Below are 8,796 nucleotides of genomic sequence, written 5' to 3' on the forward strand. Positions count from 1 at the left end.
GTGGTGGCTCACACCTATAATCCCAGGACTTTGGGAGGCTGAGGCAGGCAGATCACCTGAGGTCGGGAGTTCGAGACCAGCCTGACCAACATGGAGAAACCCCATCTCTACTAAAAATACAAAATTAGCCAAGTGTGGGGGTGCATGCTTGTAATCCCAGATACTCGGGAGGATGAGGCAGGAGAATTGCTTGAACCCAGCAGGCAGAGGTTGCGGTGAGCCAAGATCGCGCCACTGCACTCCAGCCTGGGCAACAAGAGCAAAACTATGTCTCAAAAAAAAAAAAAAAAAAAAAAAGATATTTATGCAGCCAACAAACACATGAAAAAAGGCTCATCATCACTGGTCATTAGAGATACACAAATCAAAACCACATCTCATGCCAGTTAACATGGCGATCATTAAAAAGTCAAGAAACATGCTGGAGAGGATGTGGAGGAATAGGAACACTTTTACACTGTTGGTGGGAATGTAAATTAGTTCAACCATTGTGGAAGACAGTGTGGCGATTCCACAAGGATCTAGAACTAGAAATACCATTTGACCCAGCGATCCCATTACTGGGTATATACCCAAAGGATCATTCTACTATTTCTATAAGGATCTATTTCTATAGTAGAAATCATTCTACTATAAAGACTTATGCACAAGTATGTTTATTGCGGCACTGTTTACAACAGCAAAGGCTTGGAACCAAATGCCCATCAACGATAGACTGGATAAAGAAAACGTGGCACATATACACCACAGAATACTATGCAACCATAAAAAAGAATGAGCTCATGTCCTTTGCAGGGACAGGGATGAAGCTGGAAACCATTCTCAACAAACTAACACAAGAACAGAAAACCAAACACTGCATGTTCTCAGTCATAAGTGGGAGTTGAACAATGAGAACACACGGACACAGGGAGGGTACACAGAGAGGGGAACACCAGAGCCTGTCGGTGGATGGGGGGCTAGGGGAGGGATAGCATTAGGAGAAAGACCTAATGTAAATGACAGGTTGATGGGTGCAGCAAACTACCATGGCACTTGTATACCTATGTAACAAACCTGCACGTCCTGCACATGTACTCCAGAAGTTAAAGTATATTTAAAAAAAAAAAGTCAGAAACAGTATAGCTACTATAAGATTGTTCTGGCAGTTTTAATCAATGTAATGAGGAAAAAGAATAAAGGCGAGAGATGGAGGGAAGAAAATGCATCATTACATTATCAGGAAGAAAAAGATAATTACATTAGTTTGCAGGTGAAATGACTGCCTACCCAAGAGAACCAACAGAAAACTGTTGGAATTTAAATTGAAAAATTGTTTTAGTTCATAGAAGTAACCACATTTTTCAACATAATAGCAATAATCTTAAGAAAGATGGGAAAATGAACATTCACAGCAGCAACTCAAAATGCCAAGAATTAAAATAGCAAGAATGAAATGACAAAACGTTATTAAAAGATGAAAAAGATCATTTAACTAGAGCTCTAATGGCTTTGTACTGTATCAACTCAGCTAACTCGGACTTAAAAACATTTCCCAGAATTCCCTTCCTTATATAGTTCTGGGTACTGTTGGCTATAGGAGACATTATACAGAAGTCACAAATGAAGCAACAGTCATATTTTTTACACTGTGAAGGTCAATGCAGAACACGCTGTGAAGACTGCATGTGCTGCTAATCTGTTAGCTCACCTTGCTGGCATGCGGAAGAAGCTGGACCTGCAGCTCCTTCAACTCCCACCGGACCTTCTGTGCACTTCTCCAAATCCTGGGCCCACAAGTGTAGCTCTGACATCGAAAGTGTCATCCTCTCCTGCAGGTTACTCAAGCATCAAAACTAGGGTTTGTGAGAGGCTGATGCAGGTTCCACTTTGTCCCCAAGGGTTTCAGTTTGTCCTTTCTCTCATCCACATCCAGTATCCCTGCCTCACTGCCAGTCTAGTTGATCTGCAGCAACCTCAGGCAGAACAAGAGACTCAGAGGCAAGTCTGCAGCCTGCTCTACCACCTCCCACAATTCCATAGGTCTTTAGCTCACCAAGTAGTTCTGCTTCTTTGATGGATCCTAACTCATACACAAGCCAGACCTTTTTTTTTTTTTGGTATAAGAAGACAACACTGATGGTGTTATTCTCTCCAAATTAATCTATAAATTTAATGCAATTTTAATCAAAATTATAAAGGGATTTTCTTCTAGGAACTTCACAAAATTTAAATTTCATTTGAAAGAGCACATGCTAATAAACTTTTGAAAAAAAGTAGCATGATGTGAGTACAGAAAGGTGAATACGAAATCGAGAACCAGACCCAGTATGTATATGGTGGGGAGAAATGTGTACATAATTCCAAATTGGTAGAGGAATGATGTAATATTTGACCCAGATCTCGTTATCAGCTATGGTTCTAAGTGCAAGGAAGGGCAAAAACAGTTTTGTATAAGTAAAAAATAAAAATTTATTAAAATTTTTGGGGCCAAGTGTGGTAGCTCCCACCTGTAATCCCAGCACTTTGGGAGGCCAAGGCAGGAGGATTGCTTGAGGCCAGGAGTTTGAAACCAGCCTGGGCAACACAGACTGTCTGCACTAGAAATAAAAAAAATAGCCAGGCGTGGTGATGTACACCATAGTCCTAGTTCCTCGGGAGGCTAAGGTAGAAGGATCACATGCGTGCAGGAGTTTGAAGCTGCAGTAAAGAACTACGATCGCCCTACTGCACTCCAGTCTAAGTGACAGGGTGAGACCCTGTCTGAAAAACAACAACAACAACAAATAAGGAAATTGGGAAATCACAGACTTGTCAGGTTTTGAAAAACAGGCTTCAAAACTATACCTCAAGACCTTCAGTTAAAATGACACCAGACAACTGGTCTGATGAAGATCTCCCTGCCACGAAGCCCAGCTTACACTGCCCAAACTCCTGTCACCAGATATTACCAATGGCATTGCTGCCAGTGCTGCCCTGTCTACTGCTGCTATAAAAGATTCTTGGCAGAATTTGTTTCCTTGCTCTCAATACAAAATTCGGAGCGGGGTAAGGTATGTGTCTGATTGGCTAAGTCTAGGTCATATGACCACACTCAAGCTGCAAGAATGGAGAAGACTGTACGGTATGTGGCCTTTTCAGTATATACAGATGGTTTCAACCTATGATGGTTCAATTTATTATTTTTTGACTCTACAGTGGGTTTCTGGGCATTAATGTATTTTCAACTTATGAAATTTTTGACTTACGATGAGTTTATCAGGACATGGACACCATCATAAGTAAAAGAACATCTGTATAGAAGAACATGGGTTCTATCTTCCTTCACAATGGATCGGAAGAGGAACCTCCCAAATATATTATATTGAACAGGAAACGACCTGTCCATACTGGTAATCAATAGGTAGAAAAGCTTATAATTACTAAATACCACTGAAGAAAATCAATCATCAGACAAAACCTAGACTGGATAATCAACTTTCAGTCTGTATAATGTGATTTTATATAAACAACTTTAGATTTTAAAACGTCACACCCACATGTTTTACAATATAGACCATTTCTCTGATTAAATTAAGAAAGGGAATCAGTTTGGTTGACTAGTTGCCTGGAAAACTTTCATGGTTAGATAGCTTTTGTAATCAACTGGGTTATCAAATTTAGGATATTTATATGAATTTGTAAACAGAATTCTACATAGTCCAGCTAGCTAGAGGAGCTCCAAATTATTTTTAAAAATCTGATAGGCATGACTACACAATAATGTAAAGCTTTTAGCTAGAAGAGCTCCAAATTATTTTTAAAAATCTGATAGGCATGACTACACAAGAAAGTTTCTGCATGGCAAAGTTAAAGACAAATAAATGGAGAAAATTTAGAGCATTTATGACAGAGAAAGATTAGTAGCCCTAATGTATTAAGGGCTCTTAAAAATTAATACAGATATAAGCATCCTAATAATAATGTGGGCAATGTACATGAAAAGACAATTTGGAAAAGAAATACAAATGGTCAAAAAATATGAAAAGATTTCAATTTTATTAGTAATCAGTTGAATTCAAATTATAACAATGAGATTTCAATGTAAGACTGACAAAAGATTAGTAATACTCAGTGACAGGAGTAGGGAAATAATGATCACTCTCAAAGATTATTGGCAAGAGTGTAAATCGATATAACCTTTCTAGTGGTCAATTTGACTATGTATCAAAAACCACAAAAAATAAGCAAACACTTTTGATGCTACATTTCCAATTCTAGGAAAATAAGGAAATAATTAGATAAATACAGACAACTATATATGAATGTTCAGCATAGCACTGTTTACAAGAAAAAATTTAAAACAATATATATGTCTGAAATATGGCTCTAGTGAAATAAATTCCACAAATATGCAGCCATTAAAAATACTTATTCTCATATTTACTGACACAGAAAGATGTTCAGTAAGTATTAAATTTTAAAAGATAGCCTATAAAATAATATGTAAAAAATTACATTTTTGTTAAAAAATATATATACGGGTCTATTAAAAAATCTGGAAGGCTGTTCATTTGGTTTGTTTCTCAGTGGTGGGCTTACAAATGTAATCACTACTTTTTTTCCTTTTTTGAATTTTTGAAAAATTTCAATGTCTTATGACCATAAAACCAATAAAGCTACTTTGAAAAGTTAAAGCCAGAAGTAATTAAACAACTCATATTTGATTGTTAAAGTCAGCCTCTTAAAAGCATAATTTTAAAAAGGTAATAAAAAATTTATAACATATATATTAATAAATACATTAAATATATAACACTAATTGGTATTAATAAAATTACATCCAATCTCATAAATCAAATTTATTGTATAATATAAAAACAATTTGTTCAGTTATGTAATAATGGACACAAGAAACAACTTACGCAGATTCCTTATGTGAAGCATACTTACTTTGCAGATAACAACTATTTTTTAAATGATAATGGAGTCTACAACGATGCTCATTCTTGATTATTTGCAATAATGAAAATTGTTATCTAAAGCATTAAGATGGATTATTTTCTATAGATTCTTCCAGGATCTGGAAATACTGATTTCCAGGTACTCTCAACCAAGAGATGTGACCAAAATACAAAAAATGCAAAAGACACCTCCATTACAAAGTCATGAATCCTTTCTATAAACCTCAGGATTTATAGTGTCACAAATTATGAATCATTGTCTCCTTTAGAAAACAAACATTCAACACCTGAATGGAGAAAGAAGTCAACATATTTAAATATTTAATGCATATAACTTTAAAGTTGATAAAATGTCCCTTTCAACTAAAAATAAATGCCCTTATCCACTTAGCTGGACTGAAAGTGGGATACTGAAAACTTGAATTAATGGCCAACCCAGAGCAGCAGCAGCAGCAGCAATATTCCCCTCCTTCAGTAAAGTATGGCCTGTAAGTTAGCCCTAAGGAGAAAGAAGGCCATTAAGGTATGAGAAAAACCTAGGCTGGACACAGAGTACACAGATGCCTAACACAAAAGCTCTGCTGCCACTCAACCTTTGTTTATATATAATCACAAATTTTCTTTTCTTTTTTTAGAGACAAAGTCTTGCTCTGTCGCTCAGGCTGGAGTGAGTAAGGTCGTACCTCACTTTAGCCTCTAACTCCTAGGCTCAAGCAATTCTCCTGACTCAGCCTCCTGAGTAGCTGGGACTACAGGCAAGTGCCACCAAGCTTGGGTAATTTTTTCTTTTTTCCTTTTTTGAAGAGACAGGGTCCCTCTATGTTGTCCAGGCTGGTCTCAAACTCCTGGTCTCAAGTGTTCCTCCTGTCTCAGCATCCCAAAGCACTGGGATTATAGGAGTGAGCCACTGAGCCTGACCTAATTACCAATTTATTTTCAACCCTCTTTTCAGAAGGAAGACAAAAATAAAAAGCCAATATCCACTTAACTGCAAATTTCATGACGTCCTTATAAAGCCAGTGCATATTTTCTTTCCCTCACGAAGCAATTTTTAATAATCACAATATATATTTAAATGTTAATAATCTTACTTTTTTTTTTTTTTGACAAGGTATCTCTGTTGCCCAAGCTGAAGCATAGTGACATGATCATAGCTCACTGTAACCTTGAATTCATGGGCTCCTGCTTCAGCCTCCTGTGTAGCTAGGACTATAGAAATGCACAACTATACTTGGCTAAATTTTTGTTTTTAAAGTGTTTTGTAGAGATGGGGTCTCACTGTGTTGCCCAGGCTGGTCTTCAACTCCTGGCCTCAAGTGATCCTTCCACCTTGGCCTCCCAAAGTGCTGGGACTATAGGCATAAACTACCACACCGAACCTACTAACCCTACATTTTACATGATGAGTTCAGATTTTAAAAGGATTAGTTTGCTAATAAAGTATCATGAGCAAAGCGAAAAATCAAAAGATTACTTGAAGTATTTACATGATGATCCAAATTTAAAGCAACCTCAACAAGCAAAATTTACTGTTTACAAATAACTGTATCACGATTTACAAATAGGAACACATATATTATACATAATAGGTATAATGTGAATGCATTTTATCAATGGAAAGTACAAAACAGCTTGCTGATGAAAGAGGAAGGAAAAAGCTCACAGTGAACTTGCAAGCAGATCCTTCAGCCCCAGTCAACCCTTCAGATGTCTGCAGCCACTGCCGACATCCTGACTGCAACTTCATGAGACCCTTGGCCAGAACTGCCAGCTAAGTCTTGACCTCGCAGAAAGAATAAAATTATTGTCTACTTTGTTTTGTGTGTGCGTGTGAGATGGAGTCTGGCTCTGTCACGCAGGCTGGAGTGCAGTGGCATGATCTCGGCTCACTGCAAGCTCTGCCTCCCCTGTTCACGCCATTCTCCTGCCTCAGCCTCCTGAGTAGCTGGGACTACAGGCGCCCGCCACCACGCCTGGCTAATTTTTTGTATTTTTAGTAGAGATGGGGTTTCACCGTGTTAGCCAGGATGGTCTCGATCTCCTGACCTCGTGATCTGCCCGCCTCGGCCTCCCAAAGTGCTGGGATTACAGGCGTGAGCCGGCCCCTATTGTCTACTGTTTTAAGCCTCTAAATTTTGGTGTAATTTATTACAGAATAGATATGTAGAAGAGTACTATTTCTATTTTTAAGGAAGGTATAATTGCAGCTCCAGAACCCCACATTTCTGGCATCTATTCTACTACAACTTTTGGTGTAGATATTTAGCATCTGGCTTAGATTCTGAGTATTAGAAAAAGAGAAATTTACTAAGTGTTCTTCCTGTATTACTTATTGTCTTTGAAAAATACACCTAAGCGTACCCATTTTTCTTCTTAAACTTATTTCCTTTTCCACTTCCTATTCCTCCCCCTACAAATAAAACGGACTCCCGAACCTCCTAAATTCATAAGCTTTAAGTTTATTTTACATATTCATTTTTGTTGAGAATGTTCCTTAAGAGTAGTGATCTCTTTTAAACTTGTCATGCTTAAAATCCAATGTGCTCAAGGTATTTAACAAATATTCCATTTTACTAATACAAGGGGTAATCACATAATAAATCCTCAGCCTATGAACTAAATATACTGTTTGGGATGACTTCTCTGACATAACTGACATATTATAAATTCCTCCTTATGACTCGCAGAAGCCACTTTCTGCAATGGCCAAACTTTGTCACACCCCATCCCCCATATAGCAAATACCACTAACTTTGGGGCCTTCAGAGTATACATAGCAGTACTTTTCTCCTTCCTGAATTCCACAAACATATGATTAGCTGGTCATTTTAATTATACGATATCATGTATTGTTTGCTAATAATCTCTTAATTTCTGTCAAAACAAATAAGAGCTGATACATTCTCTAAGTAAATGTCATCTGTTTTAACTTTCCCTCCTCCCCACCAACCTGACACGTTATATGCAAAAACCTAAGGTCAAAACACAGTTCAAATTCCTGAAACCGCCTTTATTATGCTTTACCAGTAAGACCTCTTCACTTAACTGTAGTTGTTGTAAACTTAATATATTTAATTTCTTTAATGGAAAAATATCAAAAGCAGATGCCAAATCTGATGCAACTAACTGACAAAGGAAGGAAACACAAATCTTGCTTACTTTCACTGAAACTTTTTATAGCCATTAGATGTCTGCACTTAAAATGTTTAGTTCCTATGCCCACTACGAATAAAACGAAATTCTGTATTTCAACATGTTTCAAGCCTCAGAAGTTCCCAGACATCCTTTTCTGAGTCTGGTGTGATGCAATAATTTTTTAAATGTCATTTTAAAAAAATGGGCCAGGTTGCAGGGAAGGGACCATGTCACACTTTCAGCATTCAAGCCTCAAGGGCTCCGGGGCGCGAAAGGCTCTTACAACCGGTTAAGGACTGCAATGGGCTCCTCCTGCAAGACTCGCGGAACCCTACCCTGGGCCAGAAAAAGGCCAGGGGCGCGGAGCCAAGGCGGCGGGCTGGGGTTCTAAGTATCTAAAAAAGAGCGAAGCCGGAAGGCGGCGCCAGGGCTCCTCGCAGACCCCAGGGCCGCGGGACAGTGCCAGCTCGTGGGTCACACGCACCCAGCAGACTCCTGGTTCCCGCGTGCCGGCTGTTCCAGCACGCCCTCCGACCCGCAACCGGACCCTCCAGACATCAGACTCGGTGGTCTCCACCTCCGGTCTCCCACCTCAGGACGCAGTTCCGCGGCTTCCACTCCACCCCCTCCCCTCAGTCCCTCGCAGCGGCTCAGCCGTACCCACCCCAGGTTCTCTGAGTTCAAACAAGCAGCAGCTCGAACAGCGTCCCCGCCCCTCTCCTCCTCCCCTCGGTCGGAA

General features: G+C 39.0%; 1 protein-coding gene across 6 annotated transcripts in view; it reads right to left on the reverse strand.

Annotated features, from left to right (window-relative positions):
* The window catches only part of TMEM267 (transmembrane protein 267), a 43,597-nt gene that overhangs the window by 32,675 nt on the left and 2,126 nt on the right, over nt 1-8,796 (reverse strand). For 3 of the 6 annotated variants that reach the window (XM_078004732.1, XM_015139993.3, XM_078004728.1), the window contains exon 1: nt 8,722-8,759. The exons of 1 other annotated variant lie outside the window; for it this stretch is intronic. The gene's annotated coding sequence lies outside the window, so the exon portion shown is untranslated. Of the gene's footprint in view, nt 1-1,690; nt 8,760-8,796 lie in introns of those variants that run through there. 2 more of the 6 variants (XM_078004731.1, XM_078004729.1) reach the window with 2 other exon arrangements.

Source organism: Macaca mulatta, chromosome 6 (assembly GCF_049350105.2).
Source record: "Macaca mulatta isolate MMU2019108-1 chromosome 6, T2T-MMU8v2.0, whole genome shotgun sequence".
Classification (NCBI taxonomy): domain Eukaryota; kingdom Metazoa; phylum Chordata; class Mammalia; order Primates; family Cercopithecidae; genus Macaca; species Macaca mulatta.